Source organism: Bufo gargarizans, chromosome 2 (genome assembly GCF_014858855.1).
Source record: "Bufo gargarizans isolate SCDJY-AF-19 chromosome 2, ASM1485885v1, whole genome shotgun sequence".
NCBI lineage: Eukaryota > Metazoa > Chordata > Amphibia > Anura > Bufonidae > Bufo > Bufo gargarizans.
The window spans coordinates 289,799,232-289,822,859 of NC_058081.1; positions in this window are offsets into that span (position 1 = coordinate 289,799,232).

Genomic DNA, 23,628 nt, shown 5'->3' on the forward strand with positions numbered 1-23,628 from the left:
CAGATTCTGACTATGGAGATCGAGTGTTCAATGGGAAGGGGAGGGAGCTTTGCGACCTGACAAGAAACACTCAGCCACCTCAGGCGATGTAAAGTAAAATGTAAATGCATTGCACCATCAGGTAGGAACACTCTGAGAGTGGCCAGATAATTCAGTTGAAATTGGATCTTTTGTCATATTAGCGACGTGCAAAGGATACTAAATGTGTGTCTCTCCTGTTCCACCTCTATTGAATAATCCTCAAAAAGCAAGATCCTGGGCCCTCTGAACTCCAGAGGCATTTTTCTACGGCGTAAAGCAGAATCTCCTGTTTGTCATTGTAGTCCAAGAAGCGCACAATAAATTGTCTACAGGGGACGACACTTTATTCTTGTCTAGCTGTTAGAGTGGTAGGGGAGGAAGACAGGTTAGGATCAAGACCCACTCTATGTGCCCGTTCAACTCTGCAACAATGGTGTATCAATTTGCGTATCATCCGCTTCCAAAGTGTCCTGAGTGGGGGGCACCTGGTTGGCAGGAGAGACTGATTCAGCTAGGGGAATTTGCTGAGCTTGTGTCTCCACATGCTCTGGTGACCTATTGGATGAGGGAGCGCGGCATCGTTGTCCAGTGAAAAATGTTTCTGGTCACTGCCGAGGAGGTATCGCTTCATTCACCTTGATTTGGCTATTAGTGTGAGGCCTGCAGCACAGGTAGGGTCTGCAAGGCTGCAGATATGCAGTATAAATCAGCAGTCCCCAGGAGTACGAGAGACGCCACACACGTCTAGGGTTGTTTCGGGTATCGAATTTTCGATATCCAATCGATACTTTTGCCTGGTATCAACCTTGATACCATGATTTGCCTTTTTTCGATACTAGGCTTCGCTATTGCGCAGTCTAGTATCAGAGAACAAGGAGCGCGCTGCTCTCAGCGCGCTTCGTGTTCTCCTCAGCAGCACAGGGGAGAAGGAAGCAGTCTCTCCCTCCCCCCTGTGCCGCTGCTGCCACCAATGGGGAGAGAGGGGCGGGCGCACTGCGACACCAATGAAAGTAAATGTTTAATACAAATTGGCGGGGAGCTGCGATTAGCGGCAGTTAACCCCTCAGGAGCCGCACCCGCCTCCTGTATTAAATGTTAATCATATTATCATTGGTGGCGCAGTGCGCCCTCCCCCCTCCTCCCCAGTATTAAAATCATTGGTGGCGCAGTGCGCCCCCTCCCCTCGACCTCCCCCCCCCCAGTATTAAAATCATGGGTGAATAGGACAAGGGATTAAAAGATCCCAGGTTCTGGCCCCTAAGGGGGAAAATAGTTATTAAATAAAAAGTAAAAAAGAAAACCCTTTACCAATTTTACATATATTGTCACCTTGTCTCCCCAAAAAATAGGATCGGATTGTTCTATTATGGGCCGGACGTTCCATAAAATGCAGAATGCACGCGGCTTTTTTTGGTGTTTTATTTTTTTCACATGGTATCGAATGGTTTCGAGTATCGCAATACTTTTCTATGGTATCGAAACCGAATCAATATGTTGGTATCGAAACAACCCTACACACGTCTCTACATCACAGCACCGGAATCGAAAGTTGTCACTCTTTTATTGTTAGGCTATAAAATGTTCTTTATAGCCAACCAGCCAATTCCTGCAGTAAGGGGCAGCATAGTGTCTCAGTAGTTAGATGTGATTTTTCCTTGCATTAATCAGGCAACATATGCATATGGTACATTTTGTATGTACTCCCTGTATTTACATAGGCTTCCTCCTACACTCTAAAAACATATTGATGTCCCTAGAGCAGGTGTGCACAACCTGTGGCCTGTGGCATTCTGTGCGGCCCCCAACAATCCGGTAACATGCATTTGTGATTTGGTGTAACTTGCTAAAAGTTACTTTTTTTTTTTTTAAACAACTCTTGGTTACTTTAGATTGTTAATTTGCTTCTGGTGTATATAAATTATTCAAAGTTTACAAAAAGTGTCTAACATGTCATTTTTTCTTGCAAATTAATTCTGAATCTATTAAAAAAATAGGCATTACCAGAAAAAAGGAACCAATATTACAAAAAAAAAAAAAAAACAGGCGCAAGGTCCTTACCAAGTGTAAGCCTATGTTTTCTTTCACTTGACTTGCTTTCTTGCTGGAGAATCAGGTCTTTCTCACTCAAACCTCTGGTTAATTATTGTACTTTGAATTGAGATTTGTGCAATGGAATCCCCATGAATAGTATTGGAGCACCCCCACCTCCTGAATGCAGAGGTTACAGGAAGGTAAAGAATGAAAATACCAAGCAGAGGGAGATGGCATTGAAGAATCAGATTTCAACATCCTTTTTTCACTGTTTTTGTCATCTCTTATGCCTTTTTTGGTTTTCAGTGTCTGCTTATTGTAAAGGTTAAACATTACATCAAAACCTAAGCTGAAACAAACTTTATAGAGGTGTCCCTGAATGTCACAGCACATTTCCTCAGCCACAGTTGCAAAAACAACAGCAGACACCTGCAAAGATTAACTGCTCTGTACTATGCATCATTTACCAGCCATAAGAAACAAACAATCTTTCTACTAGGAGAAAGCTAGATAAACTGAACGCACTAAATCTTCATTTTAGTTATTCTGGTGAGTAGAGAAAACCGTTCTGTTTTGTCGTTCCTTGGATAAACTACCTTTCTCTATTACATTTCATCTGCTCTCAACTACATGCACAGTTATTAGCTTTACAGAATAAATAGAGTTTGTATTAATACAGAAATTTTTACTAGGAATATTTCAATATTTTTACTAATACTGTATTACAACCATCTGTCAGTCCCACAGAAGTGAATGGAGTGGCTGTCATGCATATACTACCCCACTCAGAAAGAAGACTTGAGGACCTCTGTTCTTGGCATTGCTGGGGTAGCCAGTGGTCAAACCCTTAAGCAGACACTAATACCCTATCCAGTGGATAGGGGATAAGTGTTCTTTCGTGGAAAAACCCCTATATCAGCTACTACTGCAGCCAGTTTTGGCCTTCTTTTTTTTGATCCTCTCTTTCTGAGACACATCACTTTTTTATATGCCATCTTTATAGCTGCAGGACGGCTTGATTGTTGTGGGATGAGTTGTATTTTTCAAAGGCATTTTATGGTGCATATAATGCTTTGGGAACACAAGAATTAAATTGTTTCTTGAAGGGCATTAAAAACAATTTTGTGTGTGGTTTTAAGGTGTTAATGTGGTAACTGAGTACGTAAAATACACTTAAAAAACAAACAAAAAAAATTGTTCTTGTGTTGTCATATTCTGATGCAGCCATCATTTTTTTACACCAAAAGGGCTGTCTGAGGGATTGTTTTTTCAAGAGAGGGAGTTGTACTTTTCATTGGTACCATTTTGATTTTACAAATTGTTATGCTATTTTGTGGGAAGCAGGAAGAAAAAAAATTCTACCAGTTTGTTTTATATTCACTGAGCAGTAAAAATTACATTTTTACTTTCTTTTGTGGGTCAGTATAATCATAGCGATACCAAGTTTATATAAGCTTTTTTATGTCAATTGCGACCATGGCATTCCAGCTATGTGGAGGGAGAGGGCTCCCTCCAATGCCTGATGAGCTCATTAGCGACGAGATCGCTGGAGCCATTCTGTTTCTATGGCAGCTTAGAATTCATCATGGATCAGCTTCCATTACTGATAATACAACCATCTACATCCGTTATGAATGGATCCGGTTGTATTATCTTTAACCACTTGCCGCACACGTAACGCCGATAGGCGTCCAGGCGGCGGAAGGCTCAGCAACGCCTATTGTAGCGTCATCTCGCGAGACCCGAGATTTCCTGTGAACGCGCGCTCCACAATTTTAACTACAGCCTGCCGGCAGAGCTCATTGGCTGGCAGGCTGTAGATTTTTAAAATAACCAATGAAATGGGTATGTCAGACGCTATTTTGTAAATAGCGTCTGATATACCTGCTACCTGGTCCTCTGGTGGTCCCTTTTGCTTGGATCGACCACCAGAGGACACAGGCAGCTCTGTAACTAGCACCAATCACCACACACACACATTACACCCCCCCTGTCACTTATTAACCCCTTATTAACCCCTGATCACCCCCCTGTCATTGATCACCCCCTGTAAGGGTCCCTCATCACCGCCAGGTAGTTAGCTACTTGTTAGGTAGTTAGTGCCCAGCCCACCGCAGTCACTGATTAGTCGCTGATTAGCGTCATCGCTGTCGCTAATCAGCACTAGTACTATATAGTATCTGTAAGTGATCAAGAGTGATCGCAATAAGATCTATATCAGTACATTAGGGTCACCTTAGGCTCTACAAAAAACGCAGTGTTCGCCCGATCAGGCCTGATCTTGTGCGCACACTTGCGTTCAGTCCGCCCCACCGCAGTGACAGAATTTTTTTTTCTGATCACTGAAAAAAAAACTTAAAATCGCTGCGGTGCTATAAAGATCATTTTTGAGCTTTCTGGATCTTTATTAGCGATCGCAGCTTTACTTCGCAAGCACTCCTTTTTACTAGGCAGGTGTGCTCTTTTTCCTGGGTAGTCTCAGAGGAATACCCCCTAAATTTAGTTACCACAAAATGTAAAACAAGGGGTATTCCACTTAAGAGGCCTACAGGATTCTAGCCGTGATAGATTAAAGCGATGGGGACGCCTCACCCGCTGAATCCAGTGGTTCAGAATATGAACCTGTAGACAGCAGTTGCACTCTAACCGCTAGTGAAGATGATGAGGTTGAGGTCCCTGCTATGATCAGGCGTACCCGATCCCATGTCAGTGTTCTGCATACCCCGCGTGATGAGCCTCATTTGCAGCAGAGTGCGGCATACACCAGCAGCGCAGCACATCCTGGACCTTCTACCAGCACTGCTGTATTCCCTGGTGAAGTGGCGAGCACCAGAAGGGCAGTTCAAGCTGGTACGGTGGCACGTGCAGTAACTCCCCCGTCGCAGCCACCACGTTTACAGGCCCTTAGTCTCCCAGAGGTGCTGGCAAACCCAAATTGGCACTCCCCTGCTTCCGCCGCACCCGTATTGCCCCCTTTCACCGCCCAGTCTGGAGTTCGCGTGGAGACAGCTCATTTAGGATCAGCCCTCGAGTTTTTTTAGCTGTTTTTCACCGCAGATCTCTATGACTTAGTTGTGGCAGAAACCAACCGCTATGCCACACAGTATATAACCGCCAATCCGGAAAGCTTCTATGCCCAGCCTTTCCAGTGGAAACCAGTCACAGTTTCCGAATTTAAATTATTTTTGGGCCTTATCCTCAGCATGGGCCTATCTAAAAATAATGTACTGCGGTCCTATTGGTCTAAAGACCCAATACATTACATGCCCATGTTCTCTGCTGCTATGTCCAGGGCACGTTTTGAGGGCATCGTGCGCTTTATGCATTTTACTGACAATAAAACCGGTCATCCAAGAGGCCACCCTGCTTATGACCGGCTCCACAAAATTCGGCCCCCCCATAGACCGTTTGTCATCCAGGTTTGCAGATGTGTATACCCCCAAACAGAACATCTGCATAGACGAGTCCCTAGTACATTTTACCGGGCGCCTTGGCATCAAACAGAACATCCCCAGCAAGCGCGCCCGGTATGGGGTCAAACTGTATAAGCTCTGTGAAAAGGCCACAGGCTATACATATTGTTTTAGGGTCTATGAGGGAAAAGACTCAAAACTGGAGCCGGTCGGATGTCCTGACTACCTGGGGAGCAGTGGCAAGATTGTCTGGGACTTGGTGTCACCCTTACTCCACAAGGGGTACCACTTATACGTGGACAATTTTTACACAAGCGTGGCCCTCTTTCGGCACTTACATATAGTCGGAATTCAATGCTGTGGCACCGCGAGACCTAGTCGCCGGGGCTTCCCCCAACGGCTCGTTAATACCCGACTTGCACAGGGGGAGAGGGCTGCCTTGTGTGACCAAGAACTGCTCGCTGTGAAGTGGAGGGACAAGAGGGACGTTTACCTTCTGTCCACCATCCACGCAGACACGACACTACAAATTGAAAGGGCAACTAGAGTCATTGAGAAACCCTTCTCTGTCCACGACTATAACCTTCACATGGGAGGGGTGGACTTCAATGGCCAGATGTTGGCTCCCTGTTTAGTGTCCCGCCGTACCAGACGCTGGTATAAGAAGGTGTCTGTTTATTTAATTCAATTGGCTCTGTATAATAGTTTTGTTCTCTACAGTAAGGCTGGGAGAACGGGATTCTTCCTAAAATTCCAGGAAGAGATCATTTCGGAACTCCTGTATCCAGGAGGGTCCGTGCCCCAAGTCCCTGATGTAGTTAGCCGGCTACATGGCAGACACTTCCCCAGTGTCTATCCTGGTACCCCCAACTCACCGTTCCCCAAGAAAAAGATGTTGTGTCTGTAGCAGGGCAGGAATAAGGCATGACACCACCTTTTTTTGTCCTGACTGTCCTGACCAGCCTGCCTTATGCATAGGGAAGTGTTTCCGCAAGTACCACACATAGGTACACTATTAGTGTAGGGATCGCGTGACACAGGACAGGCACACAGGGGTCTTAGGGCCCTTTCACACAGAGCTGCTATAAACCTCTCCTTTCACCTGGGACAAAGTGCATAATGTACTTCGCCACATCTCTGGGCGATTTGCGCTTTGCACATTGTCCCATGGGGAAGGAGAGGTTTATCCTCTAAAGGTAAAAATATTTTTAAAAAAAAATCACAGGTAAGCAAAAAAGTTAATGTTCTGTTTCAAATGTTATATAAAGTTTATAAAAGTTGATGTTAAAAAATTGATTGCGTTGCGGCCTGTTTTATTTTTTTTTCTAGGCGGACCAAGAGATCAACCAGCTGCAGCACTGATGTGCATCCTGACAGAAGCATTGCGCTGCTGTCAGATTACACAAAATCGGTGTATGTGGCACTGCAAGACGAGATTTCTCCTCTGCAATAAAAAAAAGATACGTTTGCCGAGGCTTATGAGCTGAGGGGCGGTGTTCATATGCTTTGGCAAACATTTTTTATAAAAAAAAAAAAATATTCTGGCAATGATTTATTCATCCACATCGATTGATGTGAATGGAGAAATCGGGTTTGCCAGGGCATACGAGCTGAGTGGGTTTGGATGTTGGGGGGAGCTCCTATGTCCTGGCAGACGCCTTTCCCCTCTTTTTTTTTTTGCACATTTTTTGGCCGAGATTTTTTTCATCCACATTGATTGATGCGAATGAAGAAATCTGTGCCGTTCATTTTTTCTTTCAGCCCAGAGGCTGAACGGAAAAAAAAAATCTCATTACCCGTATGCTCAATATAAGGAGAATAGCAGAAACTCCTAATGCTGGCCATACATGTAATGATTTTGGAGACCCTCAAATGCCAGGGCAGTACAAACACCCCACAAATGACCCCATTTTGGAAAGAATACATCCCAAGGTATTCGCAGAGGGGCATATTGAGTCCATGAAAGATTGAACTTTTTGTCACAAGTTAGGGGAAAGGGAGACTTTGTGAGAAAAAACTAAAAACTAACCCATGCTGGGTAAGAGAAATATCTCTGTAAATTGACCACTTTGTATAAAAAAAATGGGAAAAGTTGTCATTTACAGAGATATTTCTCACACAGTATGGGTATATGTAAAAATACACCCCAAAACACATTGCCCTACTTCTTCTGAGTACGGCGATACCACATGTCTGACACTTTTTTGCAGCCTAGGTGCGCAAAGGGGCCCAAATTCCAAGGAGTACCTTTAGGATTTCACAGGGCATTTTTACGCATTTGGATTCCAAGTTGCATGACCGAGCAATAAACCGTTAAAGTTGTGAAGTGCCGATTTGTAAAAAAGGGCCTCGTCACTAGGGGGGTATAAACCTGTGGTCCTTAAGTGGTTAACATACCCAAGATGGATCTGTCATGAACTTCATTAAAAGTCAATAGAGGACGGATTAGTTTTATATTCTGTCAGAGAAAATGGACCTGTCCCTATTGACTTACATTTTGAGTCATGACAGATCCGTCTTGCTGCGCATCCCAAGATGCACTCAAAAACGATGCTTGCTGTGCATTTGTGTCCGTCATGGGAACGCAACCAAAAGGAACGGAATGCATTCTGGTACACTCCGTTTTGTTCAGTTCAGTTTTGACCCCACTGACAATGAACGGAAGCGTTTTCCTTCTCTATTGAGATCCTATGACGGATCTCAATAGCGGAAACGGAAAGCACTGGTGTGAAAGTAGCCTAAGAGTCTTGTGAAAACTCCCAGGCCTGCCATAGTTGAATTCCTACTGAGCCCCGATTCAGACAGGGCTTAAACACTAATGTAAACATTTTCACATAGACTGTACTAGTACATTATTGCTGTATATGGCATGTTAAAGCCCCGGGGGGGTGTAAAAATAAAGTTAAAAAAAAAGTTTTTTAAAACATCAAAAAGGCAAGATTTCCAAATTCAAATCACCCCTTTTGACCAGTTCATATATAAAAATAAAGAACAAAAAAGCACGTGACTGGTCTTACTGCATCAGAAAATGCACTAATTATTAAAATATGAAAGTATTTATCCTGTACAGTAAACGCCAACAAAATAAACAAAAATAAAGATGGCTGAACTACAACCTTTTGGTCGCTTTCCATCCCAAAAAAAGTTGAATAAAAAGTGATCACAAAGTTGTACATAACTCAAAATGTTATCAATAAAAACTGCAGATCATCCCTTAAAAATCCCTTACACAGGATTTCAGAATATAGCAATACAATGTTTTTTTTCCAAAGTTTAATTTTTTAAAGCATTACTCACAACATAAAATATATAAATTTGGTATTGCTGTAATTATACTGAGCCACGTATTGCAAAGTGAATACTGTAAAAACAAAGCCAGTAATAGAATAGTGTTTTTTCCCCACTTCTATCCCATTAAAGGGGTTATCTATCATTTTCAGATCAGCAGGGGTCCGAGCCCCGGCATCCCCGTCTATCAGCAGTTTCAGGGAGCCACAGCCCTGTACACAGCTCAGCCCCATTCACTACTAGGCCATGTAGCTGATGTATGGTGACGTCACATGGCCTAAGAAGAGGCTGCGGTGCTCACGGAGCTCCCGGCCTCTTCTAACAGCTGATTGTCAGGGGTCTCAGGTGTCGACCATCCTCAATCTGATATTGATGACCTATCCTGAGGATAGGTCATCAATAATAATTAATGGATAACACCTTTAATAATTTTTTCCAACTTCCCAAAACATCGTATGGAATATTAAATGGCCATTAGAAAAAACATTTTACCCTGCAAAAAATAAGCCCTAATACGGCTATATCAATGAAGAAATAAAAATGTTATGACTCTCAGAAGGCAGGAAGTAAAAATGAAAATGGCTGTGCCAGGAATGGGTTACAGTTGATGTGTTGGAAGCGGGAAAAATGGGCAAGTACCAGAAGTGACTTAGAGAAGGTCAAGTTGTGATAGCTAGACAATTGGGTGAGAGCATCTTCAGAAGATCTTGTGGGATGTTCCCCATATGCTGTGATGAGTACTTACCCAAAGTGGTCAAAGGAAGCAAATGGTGAATAGCAACATGGATGCCCAAAACTCATGAATGCATGTGGTGAATGAAGATATTGTAGCACAAATTGCTCAAAAAGTTACTACTGGCTATGATAGAAAGATGTCAATACATACAGTACATCACATCTTACTGTGTATAGGATTGCAATTCTACAGAACAGTCAAGAGTGCTCTTGCTTACACCTATCCAGTGCTAAAGGCACCTACAATGGGCATGTGAGGATCTGAAGTGGACCATGGAACAATGAAAGAAAGTGGCCTGGTCTGATGAATAACATTTTCTTTTATGATATGTGAACGGCCGGTGTGTGCATCGCTTACCTGGGGAAGAGATGGCACAAGGATGCACTATGGGAAGAAGGCACGCTGGAGGAGGCAGTGTCCTGCTCTGGGCAATGTCCTACTGGTAAACAATCATGTGAATGTTATTTTGACACGTACCACCTATTATAAACGATGCAGACCAAGTACATCTCTTCATGACAATGGTATTCCAGTATGAATTTGGACTCTTTCAGCAGAATAATGTGCATTGACCCACTGTAAAAGGTTTAAGGTGTCAACCTGGTCTTCAAAATTTCTAGATCTCAACCTAATCAAGCATCTGTGCAAGAAATACAAGTCTGAACCATGGATGCTCCACTTCTCTTCTTTAGGACTCATATAGCTCTGTCGCAGATGTCTTGATGCCATATACCACAGGACACTTGCATTAGGGTGACCTATATGGCTGATCAGTGTATATTGTCTCACTACAAACATTACACACTAGTGAAAAAACATTGTATTCTGGCTATGAGAGATTATCTGCTATCGACCGGCACAGGGGATAACTATTAGATTGGTGTGGGTTCGACCTTTGGGACCGCCACTATTCATAAGAACAGGGTCCCTGTACCCCCGTCTTGCATGCATAATACCGCTCCATTCATTCTCTATGGGAATGCCAGAGATAGCTGAGTACAGTGCTCGGCTATTTCCAGCATTCCCATATAGAATTAATCCTGTGCATAGGGGATAATCTCCCATAATGTGTTTTTATGCTGGGTGTTCAGATCAGGATTCCTATTCAACTGAAATCTGCATATAAGTCATGCTGTGGATGTTAAAAAATCCACAGGACATTCTAAGGTCTTTGTGGATTTTTTTTCTGTAAAATGCGAATAGGATTTTGAGTTGGGGGAGGGGGAGATGAGGTCTTTGCTGTGACTGCTTATTTGGAGGGGAGCCCTGCTGTGATCACTAGTGGATGGAGGGCCCTGCTATGATTAGTGTGGTGGAAGGTCTGCTGTGACGACAGCAAAACTGGGGGGATGTCTGCTGTGACTTCTGAAGAACAAGAGAGGCTGCTTTAACCACTAGGGAAGTAGCAGATACCTGCTGTGACTACCAGGGACATACAAGACCAATATGCTCTGACAACTGAATAAGGGCAGAATAAAGTTAAAGTTAAATGCCAGTTAAGGATCAACTTAAACAGCAAAAAGATGTCAGTCATCCCAAAATGTATCCTTTACAAGGTCGAAATGGCTGCTACAGATAACCAAGATTTGTATATAACGGCAGAGCAAATGTAGATAAGATAGACTCTTGGTTTTATGGCCTTCTCTCTGAACTTTCATGAAAACAAGAGGTATATGGGAAATTCCATTGAGGTCTTCTTGTATAAAGGAGATAACCAGTATTTATCACATTTTCTTTAAAGGTAGATTTAGACGGTGACGGAAGATGGGCAAGAATCGTGGTATGTAAATGTAAACGACTGAGCGATCTCACCAAAAACGCTTGTTCAACGTCTCTGAAATTGCTCATGCGAACAAGTACAATCATCGTTTGTCGGTAATAAATTATTATTATGTAAATGCGCATCGTGTACGTTCTTGACGATAGAGGGTCCTGTGCAGGCAAGCGATATATCAATGATTATAAAATCGTAAAAAAAAAAACATACATTTTACACCATAACCCTTTCATTGAAATGCTAGTTGTCTGCTAGAACGTGCGGTCGGTAGTCGCTCGTGTGGGTGATCGTTTAAACGATTATCTGCTCGTCTAAATCCACCTTAACTCATCACCCCCATGCATGCACTACTGCTATACCTGAATGTCTGTGGGAATAGAATGGCAATTACAAATGCTCACTTCTACAACCTCCTTCTTTGAACAATACTCGTATGCAGTAGTTTTATAGATTGTAAGCCATTGAGAGAAGGGTCCTCCCACCTCTGTACCAGTCTGTCACTGTTTTTGAATTGTATTATGTATGTAAACCACTTTCCGTATGTAGAATGCCCTGGAAATAAATAATAATTAAAGGGGTTGTCTGACTTCAGCAAGTGGCATTTATCATGCAAAGAAAGTTAATACAAGGCAGTTACTAATGTATTGTGATTGTCCATATTGCTTCCTTTGGTGGTTAGACTCATTTTTCCATCACATTTGTTTTTCACTTTTCGTTTCCATGGTTACAACCACCCTGCAATCCAGCAGTGGTGGTCGTGCTTGCACACTAAAAGAAAAAAGCACTGGTCTCCCTGGTGCCCAGGACCTCAGGAGTGCACATAGGCTGGTGCTTTTTCCTATAGTGTGCAAGCACGACCACCAATCCCTGCTGTATCCGCCGGCATCGCTGTAAAAGCTGATGCCGGCGGATTAACCCCTTCTATGCCGCGGTTCGCGACATAGAAGAGGTTTGTGTCGGGTGAGGGAGAGCAATGAGTCCCCGTGCTGCTGTGGTGGGGACCCGATGCGACACAAGGCAGCCCCGATGCCGTGCAGAGGCTGCCCAATGCCCTGCACGGCATCGGCAACTGCCTTCTACGGGAGCCGAGGAGATCCATCCTCAGGCTGGGTCTCCTAGGCAACCTGTTAGTGTATGACTCCGTTTCATACACTAAAAGGCAATGCATTACAATACAGATGTATTGTAATGCATTGCAGAGGGGATCAGACCCCCAAAAGTGAATGTCATAAATAAAGTAAAAAAAAGTAATAAAGTAAAAAAGAAAAAACAAACAAACCCCCCTTTATCCTTATTTTATAATAAAAAACTGGAAAAAAAAAACTAAATCCACACATTTTTAGGTATCACCGTGTCCGTAACGACCGGCTCTATAAATATATCACATGATCCACCCTGTCCGACAAACACCAAAAAATAAATAAAAACTGTGTAAACAAAATTCCATTTTTGTCAACTTACACCACTAACACCTAGCGATCAAAAAGGCGTATGCCCCCCAAAATGGTATCAATAAAACCGTCACCTCATCCCACAAAAAATGCGCTTCTACCTAAGACAATCGCCCAAAAAATTAAAAAACTATGGCTCTCAGAACATGGAGACACTAAAACATAAATTTTTTTGTGTCAAAACTGCTATTATTGTGCTAAAGTAAAATACATAAAAAAAAATACATATTAGTTATCGCCACGTCCGTAACAAACAGCTCTATAAAAATATCACATAACCTAACCACTCAGATGAACACCGTAAAAAAAAAGGGTAAAAAAAAAGAAGCAATTTTTGTCACATTACATCACAAAAATTGCAACAGCAAGTGATCAAAAAGGCGTTTACCCCCCAAAATAGTAACAATCAGACCGTCACCTCATCCCGCAAAAAATTAGACCCTACCTGAGAGAATCGGTCAAAAAATTAAAAAGCTATGGCTCTCAGACTATGAGACACTAAAATATCATTATTTCGGTTTCAAAAATGCTATTATTGTGTAAAACATAAATAAATAAGAAAAAGTAGATATATTAGGTATTGCCACGTGCGTAAAGATCTGCTCTATTAAAAATTCACATGGCCTAATCCCTCAGTTAAACGCTGTAAAAATAAAAACGGTGCCAATACATCTATTTTTTTGTTACCTTGCCTCACAAAAAACGTAATATAGAGCAATAAAAAAAAATCATATGTACCCCAAAATAGTACCAACAAAACTGGCACCTTATCCCGTAGTTTCCAAAATGCGGTCACTTTCTTGAGTTTCTACTGTAGGGGTGCATCAGGGGGGCTTCAAATGGGACATGGCATCTAAAAACCAGTTCAGCTAAATTTGCCTTCCAAAAACCATATGGCGTTCCTTTCCTTCTGCGCCCTGCCTTGTGCCTGTACAGCAGTTTACGATCACATGTGGGGTGTTTCTGTAAACCGCAAAATCAGGGTAATAAATATTGAGTTTTATTTGGCTGTTAACCTTTGCTTTGCTACTGGAAAAAATTGATTAAAATGTAAAATCTGCCAAAAAAGTGAAATTCTGAAATTTCATCTCCACTTTCCATCAATTCTTGTGGAATTCCTAAAGGGTTAACAAAGTTTGTAAGATCAGTTTTGTATACCTTGAGGGGTGTAGTTTCTAAATGGGGTCATTTTTGGGTGGTTTCTATTATGTAAGCCTCACAAAGTGACTTCAGACCTGAACTGGTCCTTAAAAAGTGGGTTTTGGAAATTTTCCGAAAAAAATTCAAGATTTGCTTCCATACTTCTAAGCCTTCTAACGTCCCCAACAAATAAAATTTCATTTTCAAAATGATCCAAACATGAAGTAGACATATGGGGAATGTAAAGTAATTACTATTTTTGAAGGTATTACTATCTATTATAAAAGTTGAGAAATAGAAATTTGCTAATTTTTCAATTTTTTTTGTTAATTTAGTATTTTTTTATGAATAAAAATGTCTTTTTTTTTTTTACTTATTTTTACCACTGATATGAAGTACAATATGTGACGAGAAAACAATCTCAGAATGGCCTGTATAAGTAAAAGCGTTTTAAAGTTATCACCATATAAAGTGACACATGTCAGATTTGCAAAAAATGGCCTGGGCAGGAAGGTGAAAACAGGCCCGGGGTTGAAGGGGTTAATGATGCTGATATTTCATTCAGTTGTTCAATACTTGGTTGTGCCATGGCAATAGCTAAAATGTTCAGCCACAGTTTTCTATCCCTGTGCAGCTTCATGAACACGAACGATTTAATTTCTGACCTTATTGTGAATCACTGTTACAAATCATTACCATAACAATAAGTCTTTTTGATATTGGAAATGGCCCTTCAGTTTCATAATTTCACACCTGATAGTCATCAACATGTGCTGTGAATGTCTAATTGGGAACTCTAACACCTGAAATCCAGGCAACCTCATAAACTGTAGCCATGCTGACTGAACCATGGTGGTCTCATAGAACACACATTACAAATCTTATGCGGAACACTGTGAGAGATAAAAACAAATCTAAGTATAAAGACGTATACAATACATTCGGAAAGTCTTCAGATCCTTTACTTTTTATGTTGTGGTTGGAAGGTTTGAAATCTTTGCTAATTTATTGAAAAGGAAAAACTATAAAATAGTGCATCAGGGATGGATTAGTAACTTGAAGTAGCCATATGATGTAGGCAGGGCCAAGTCAAGGAGGCATGGTTCACACAGTGTGAATACACAACAAACCCATTTACACCAGGCTGTCTATCAAAAGGATAATCCACTGCACTCCTTTGAATTAATACAACATATTCAGGTTATATTAGATCGAGGCTCAGTATATATAAAGTTAAAGGGGTTTTCTGGGTTTAGAGCTGAATCCGGACATATCCCTATATCCCGCCCCCCCCCTCATATGAGCATTTGATACTCTGATGCTCTCCTTTGCCCTGTGCTGAATTGTGCAGGGCAAAGGCATTTTTAGGAGATCCGGTGATGTACTGGACACTCCATAGAGAATGCTAGGGCAGAGCTAAAGCCTACCCATCAGAGCCAGTAACGTCAATGAATACACTGCTTGGCGGAAACCGCTGCTTAGTAGTGTGCCAAAGTAAAAAAATACATTAAAAAAATAGGCCTTGCCCTTAACGACACAGAGCAGGGCAAGGGAGAGCATCAGAGCATGAAATTCTCCAATGTTCATATCAGGGGGGCCGAAGATAGGGATATGTTCGGGTTCAGCTCTAAACCCAGACAACCCGTTTAAGTATATGCAGGGCCCAGTGTGCCACTTTATATTGTTATTTACTGAGCCTGGATCTATAAAACCTGAATATTTTACATTAATTCAAGGGAGTACTGTGGACTATCCTTTTGATGACATGTGGATATGGCACGTTCTCCATTGGCACACTCAAATTGTATTTTTAAACACCAGGTCACCTGACTGAGCCCCTCCTGCACGGCCTGTACCCCCTGCCCTGATGATGGGAAAGCTGGCTGGCCTGGGCTCCAGAACACAAGAGGAGGTATGGAAGCAGTCAGCACAACATCAGAAGCGTGCTGACACTGGGAGTGGAAGAAGCCTCAGGTACTCTGGCACCCAGAGGGCAGACTAGTAGTTAAAGGGGTTTAAGCTGGTTTTCACAGACCCTACAGCATGGCCGAACTTACCTGGTGATCATAATCTGGTCCCTGCTGCTGGGTTCCAACTCCATTGCCGGCTCTGCAGTTCCCAGGTGTGTCCACATCAACATCCGTTTTGACGAAGGGTATGTGACCGCTGCAGCAGCCAATCACTAACATGCCCCATGGGTGTCACATGACCGTTGCAGCCAATGATTCAGTTGCTCATAGAAAATACTCCTCATAGAAACTCCATTCTAGTGGACTCCCTACAGTAGAGGTTCCACCCACCTCCAACATACAGTTTTGTGTAAATAATATCACTCCCCTCCCTCCAAAATACAGTCCTATATAAATAACATTGCCCTCCTACATTTACCTCCTCCAGCATACAGCCCATGTAAATAATATCACTTTACCTTCAGCTCCTCCAACATACAGTCCCATGTAAATAGCATCACCCCCCGACATATAAAGTACTAACATACTACAACCCACTCCTGTGCACTCATGTTATTTCTGTAATCTGGGATGCCTTGCCCATTAGTCCACATGACTCTTAGCTTCTTTTGGGGACATCAGGAACAACTCAATTTCAGACACCACCTAGTAATTTGCTATATCTATCCTGCCACCGAATGACAAACGTCCTGGTGGCAGGCGGCCTATTGTTAGGAGCTGATTTTGGTGTAGAGAAACCAGCACTCACATTCAAGTGCACGCTGCACGGCAGAGGAGGTCAATCCACAGCAATATATATAAAGAATCCCAGCAGTCGTGTCTTTGGTGCAAATCAGATGTCTTTTATTCCATAAATGAAAAGACCAGCACCAGGTTTCGGCAATGTGCCTTCATCAACAGGTAGATGAAGGCACATTGCCGAAACCTGGTCCTGGTCTTTTCACTTATGGAATAAAAGACATCTGATTTGCACCAAAGACACGACTGCTGGGATTCTTTATATATATTGTTAGGAGCTGGACTGGCAGGATCATAATGACATCGCAGCAGGATGATCCGCAGCACAGTGCCCTGAACTGCAAAAAACACTGTGGCCGCAGTTGACCTGCTGTGATGTAATTGTGATGCCGTTGGCATGATAATGACATTGCAGCAGGACCGCTAGCAGCCCACGATATGTATTGCAGTGAAAGTGCCGGGCCATGGGCAACCCTGCTCCAATGTAATGTATGTGCAACAATGTGTGAAATGGGGGGATGCCGCTGGCCCACAGCATTGTGGAGGCAATAAGCCCAACGGAAACTCTTTACACGGTACTTGGTAGAAGAGCACTTTTATCAGAAATTACAGCCTCCCAGTCTTCTTGGGTATGATGCCACAAGGTTTACACACCTGGATTGGGGGATTTTCTGCCATTCTTCTCTGCAGATCCATTCAAGCTCTGTAAATCTGGATGTGAGCAGTCAGTGTACGACCATTTTCAGGTGTCTCCTGAGATGTTTGATTGTATTCAGGTCAGGGCTCTGGCTGGGCCACTGAAGGACATTCAGAGTTGCCTCTAAGCCAGCCCTTTGTTGTCTAGGTGTTGTGCTTAGGATCATTATCTTGATGGAAGGTGAAACTTTTGCCCAGTCTGAGGTCCAAAGCACTCTAGATTAGGGTTGCACTGGGTATCGAAGTTTCAGTACTATTTCAAAACTTTGATACCCAGTTGAATACAATACCAGTATTGGTGTTTTTCCGATAGTAACTGATACAAAGCTGCGCTATCAGAGAACATGGTGCACGCACACTGGAGAAAGAGGGAGAGCGCTTCTCCATCCTCGCTGTGTGCAGCCACCCACTGCCACCAATCAAAAAGATTGGTGGGTGTCAGGGTGGGAGAGGGCAGAATAGGAGGGCAGGGAAGAGAGAAACTCACTGCGTCTGCGCAGTGCTGGAAGCTGAATAGTTAAAGGACCTTTGATGATGTCATCACCATGTGACCAATAACATCCAATTGTTACTGATCACATCATTAAAGTTCCTTTAACTTTTCAGCATCCAGGAAGATCTTGCTGCAGGAGGTTTCCTGCAGTTTTTATAGGTATGTGCTTTATGTTGTGTGCTGTATTAATGTGAGGAACATGGTTTTATTACATTAGTACCTCCATGTGCCTCATATTAATAGCAAGTGACCCCATCATGTCCTGATATAATAGGCAACATGGGGTTGATGATAGTGTCACTATTAATATGAGGCACATGGAGGTTTAAATTTATTAACGCCATGTGCCTCCCATTAACCTTTATAATACCATAAATGTATGGCATTATGCACAGGGAATTGTATAGAGCGGGTTGCTCCATATGCTGGGTGCTGGCTGTATAATGCAGCAGGCATCTGGCCAAAATGACTGGATATGGCGATCACGCCGAAATCTGTCAATTAGCCCCTCAGATTCCTCATGCGGCATCTAGGAGGTTAGAGCCCCTGTAGTGAAATTGTGTGCCTCTGTTCTGTTACCATGACAGCCTGGGAGCTGCTGAAGGTTCCCAAGCCTGCTATGGTAAGCTTCCTGCTAAGCTGTGCACAAACCACAGCCCAGCAGGGAATGTGTCAGAATCCCATTCACCCTAATAGATCTATATTGGGGGGAATGGAACAAGGATTCAAAAAAAATAAAAAAAATACAGAAATACTAAAAGTTTAAATCGCTGTTCTTTCCCAATTTTATATATAGAAAATATAAACAATAAAAAAACATATATCAGGTATCACCGCATCCGAAAATATCAACTACTAAAATATTTTTAAAAAATCCTGCACGGTGTACGCCGTAACGGAATAAAAAAAAACCAACCAGTTTGCCATTTTTTTGTCACCTTGTCCCCCCAAAAAAGTTGAATAACAGTGATCAAAAAGTTGTAGGTACCCCAAAAATGGTACTAATAAAAACAAGCCTTCATACAGCTCTGTAGACCAAAAATAAAAGTCAGGTTTATAAGTAATAAAACAAAATAAAAACTTTACAAGTTTGGTATTGCCGCAATTGTATAGAGACGGCAACATGAGATTAATATGTGGTTATTTTTTGTGGGAAGTTTTTTTGTGCATGGTATCGAATAGTATAGAGTATCAAAATATTTTTTCCTGGTATCGAAACCGAATAAAAAAATTTCTATTGTGACAACCCTACGCTAGATAAGTTTTTCATTAAGAATATCTATGTATTTTGCGCCATTCAGCTTTCCCTCAACCAAGACCACTCTCCCTGTCCTAGCCGCTGAAAAATACCCCCACAGCATAATGCTGCCACCACCATGCTTCACTGTAGGGATGGTATTGGGCAGGTGATAAGCAGTGCTTGGTTTCCTATAGACATGATGCTTAGAACTGAGGCCAAAAAGTTCAATCTTGGTTTCATCAGACCAAAGTATCTTGTTTCTCACAGTATGAGTCCTTTAGGTGCAAACTCTAGGAGGGCTTTCATATGTCTTTTACTAAAGAGTGGCTTCTTTCTGGCCCCTCTGCCATAAAGCCCAGATTGGTGGAACGTCGCAGTGGGGGTTGACCTTTTTGTAATTTTCTCCTATCTGCACACAGGATCTTTGGAGCTTAGCTGTAGTGACCATTGGGTTCTTGGTCTCCTCTCTTACCAAGGCCCTTTTCCCTTGATAAACGTAATCCTTCTTGTTCTAAACATCTTTAATTTCATAATTATGGAGGTCACTGCATGCTTGGGAACTTTTAGTGCAACAAATTTTTTTAGAGGTGGGACGACGAATCCCTCGAATCTTGCTGGATTCGAAGGATTCGTGGACTCGAATCCCGACCTCATTTACAAAATTAGAATCCGACAAATCCCGGGCATAGTCATCTGTATCACTGTCCTCAGGCCGGAAGAGGCCTGCATCGCATCGCTGACATGGAGGTAAGTATAAGTGTTTTTTTTTATACCGGACTGTTACTGCCACATGGGGGGAGCAGGAGGCACTTAATACTGGCACATGGGGGGGGGGAGGATGGGCAGGTGGCACTATGATACTGGCACATGGGGAGGTGGGTGGGGAGGAGAGAGGCACTTGATACTGGCACATTGGGAGGGGGGAGATGGCACTGATACTGGCACATTGGGAGGGGGAGATGGCACTATGAGACTGGCACATTGGGGGGAGATGGCACTGATACTGGCACATGGGGAGGTGGGTGGGAAGGAGAAAGGCACTTGATACTGGCACATTGGGGGGGGAGATGGCACTATGATACTGGGACATGGGGGGGGGGGGAAGGAGAGAGGCACTTGATACTGGCACATGGGGGGGCATCTATGGGGACACTTACTGGCACATTATTGGGGGGCATTATGGGGTCCCTTTTTACTGGCACATTATTGGGGGACACTATGGGGGCATCTACTGAGGCCACAAAGAAGGGGTATTTTATATAGGGGGGCTCTGTGTGGTACTAGTATTATCAGGGGGTTTATCTGTTTCTGCAGTATAGTATTGGGGAGCACAGCGGCACAGTATTGTGGTAGGATGATTTGTCCAAAAGATGCGAGAATGATGGAAAAGTAGTAAACTAAGATTATTTTTTGTCAAACTGCAGAGACGAAAAATTGCTGAAAACTGGAGGTCTGATCTGAAGGTCTGAAAGGAGAAGATGAGGAAAGAGAACATCTACGTCAAAGAGACATCACTCGATGTAAGAGGTATGTGTGCTGTATTACCCTGTATTTCCATTTTTTTTCCAAATCCAAATCTGAATACTTTGTTAAAAAAGTAAGGACTCTATTTTTCATATTAAAAGAATATTGCGTTTGGATCACTTTGTTTCTTACACCGTTCACACAATTCTTATGTACAGGATTCGTAGGATTCGAGAACCTTTTCGGATTCGGATTCTAAAAAAATTGGATTCGTCCCATCTCTAATTTTTTTGTACAGTTCTCCAGATCTGTGCCTCCACACAATCCTGTCTCTGAACTCTACAGGCAGTACTTTCCTCCTCATGGTTTGGTTTTTGCTCTGATATGATTTGTCATCTGTGAGACCTTATATAGACAGGGCTATGTCTTCCCAAATCATGTCCATTCAACTGAATTTACCACAGGTGGACTCCAATCAAGGTGTAGAAACATCCACAAGTCTATGGCTTCAGACTCTACTACAGTCCTGATCAAAAGCTTAAGACCACTTGAAAAATGGCAAAAAAATCATATTTAGCATGGCAGGATCTTAACAAAGTTCCAAGTAGAGCTTCAACATGCAACAGAAGAAATGGGAGTGAGACAAAACATTTTTGGAGCATTCAATTTAATGATAACAACGAATAAACTGAAACAGGCTGTTTTTCAGCTGATCAAAAGTTTAGGACCACAAGATGTGGATTCATTGCCATTTTCTGTCAGGTGGTCAGATGTTGTGAAGGCAAAGGCAAAAAAAAACTCCCTTTTTGAACATGGTTGGGTTGTTGAACTGCATAAGCAGGGTCTCTCACAGTGCGCCATCGCTGCTGAGGTGGGATGCAGTAAGACAGCCATTTGAAATTTCCTAAATGATCCTGATGGTTATGGAACAAAAAAGTCAAGTGAAACTGATAGACCCCAAAAAATTTAACCAGCACTGAGCCGGAGGATCCAATTGGCTGTCCGTCAAGACACTGGACGATCCTCGACCCAAATTAAGGCCCTTACTGGTGCCGACTGCAGCCCCATAACCATCAGACGGCATACGAGACTGAAGGGCTTCAAAAACAAAAAAACTTCTTTAAAGACCTCGTCTCCTTGAACTCCACAGAACTGCTCATTTGGACTTTGCAAGAGAGCACCAAACATGGGACATTCAAAGGCGGAAGAAAGTTTTATTCTCAAAGAATTTTTTTTAACCTTGATGGTCCTGGTGGTTTCCAACGTTACTGGCATGACAAGCAGATCCCACCTGAGATGTTTTCTACGCGCCACAGTGGAGGGGGCACCATAATGGTCTGGGGTGCTTTTTCCTTCAGTGGAACAATGGAGCTTCAGGAAGTGCAGGGGCGTCAAACGGCCGCTGGCTATGTCCAGATGTTGCAGAGAGCATTCCTCATGACTGAGGGCCCTCGTCTGTGTGGTAACGACTGGGTTTTTCAACAGGACAACGCTACAGTACACAATGCCCGCCAGACAAGGGACTTCTTCCAGGAGAATAACATCACTTTTTTGGCCCATCCTGCGTGTTCCCCTGATCTAAATCCAATTGAGAACCTTTGGGGATGGATGGCAAGGTAAGTTTACAAAAATGGACAACAGAAATGTTCCCACTTACCTCATGGAAACGCTTGCATCAAGCATGCCGAAACGAATTTTTAAAAGTGATAAACAATAACGGCGGAGCTACTCATTACCGAGTTCATGTTTGTAAGTTGGTTTTCTGTTTCAGTTTATTAGTTGTTTTCATTAAATTAAATGCTCAAAAAATGTTTTGTCTCACTCCTATTTCTTCTTGTTGTATGTTGAAGCTCTACTTGGAACCTTGTTAAGATCCAGCCATGCTAAGTATGATTTTTTGCCAAAATTTTAGTTTTCCCTTTTTAATAAATTAGTAAATGTTTCAAAAATTTTGTTTTCACTTTCTGATAATGATGTACAGAAAGTGTAGAATCATTAAGAAAAATAACTTTTTCTTTCTTTTTCTTTTTTAGCACAAGGCCGCGACATAAAATGTGAAAAAAGTCAAAGGGTCTGAAGAGTTTCTGAATTGTTTGTGTGTGTATTCTATCATAAAAAGTAGCGGGATTGAATAAATGGCAGCCTGTATTCTGCTGATAATTTTCAGGGCTATGGTATGGAATTTCAAATTATATCTGCTCTGCCTTATCATCAGACTATTCCTACCTATTTAAGAGCTACTAATGTATCAGGAGTATATTAGGAATTGTCTCCTATATATTATTAGTCTGTAATAAATCAAAACCTATGCTTTAGAAGAGTTGGCAAAACCAGAGCCCCCGTTTTCCAAGCTTATTAATGAGAGAATGAAGATAACCTCCGTTTGGGGAATCATGTATTACATTATGCCTATTTTATATATCTGGACCAATACAATGTTCAGCAGCTCTATGCTCTGTCTTACAGAGGAGGGTGACGAGGGGATAACTCCTCTCACCAGTGGCGTACATAAAGAAGTACGGGCCCTAGAGCAAGGATCAAACCAGGCCCCCCCACACCCTTTTCAATGACCCTTGGGCCACTTCTCCACTGCTTCATTTACTAAAAGTTGTTCCTATAGAGGGTAGAGCCCTGACCAGGTTTTCACCTCCAGTAGAAGAGAAAATTGTCTCAACTAAGACTGGGCCCCCTAGCAGTCGCATGGTCTGCCACTATGGTAGTTACGCTCATGCCCCTCACTATAGCTTTCAACAACAGTTGTCCAGTTGGGATAAACTTTTAAGTACACTCTTAGAGTGATACACATACGGTCATACTTATATGACACCTTTGAGCTGACAAATCACCTATGAAGAGCATTTCTGCTATGCTGCATTTGCAACTCCTATGGCAACAGTGAATAGCTTTCTGCCTGATTATGCTACACAGAAATACACTCACCTAAAGAATTATTAGGAACACCTGTTCTATTTCTCATTAATGCGATTATCTAGTCAACCAATCACATGGCAGTTGCTTCAATGCATGTAGGGTTGTGGTCCTGGTCAAGACAATCTCCTGAACTCCAAACTGAATGTCAGAATGGGAAAGAAAGGTGATTTAAGCAATTTTGAGCGTGGCATGGTTGTTGGTGCCAGGCGGGCTGGTCTGAGTATTTCACATACTGCTCA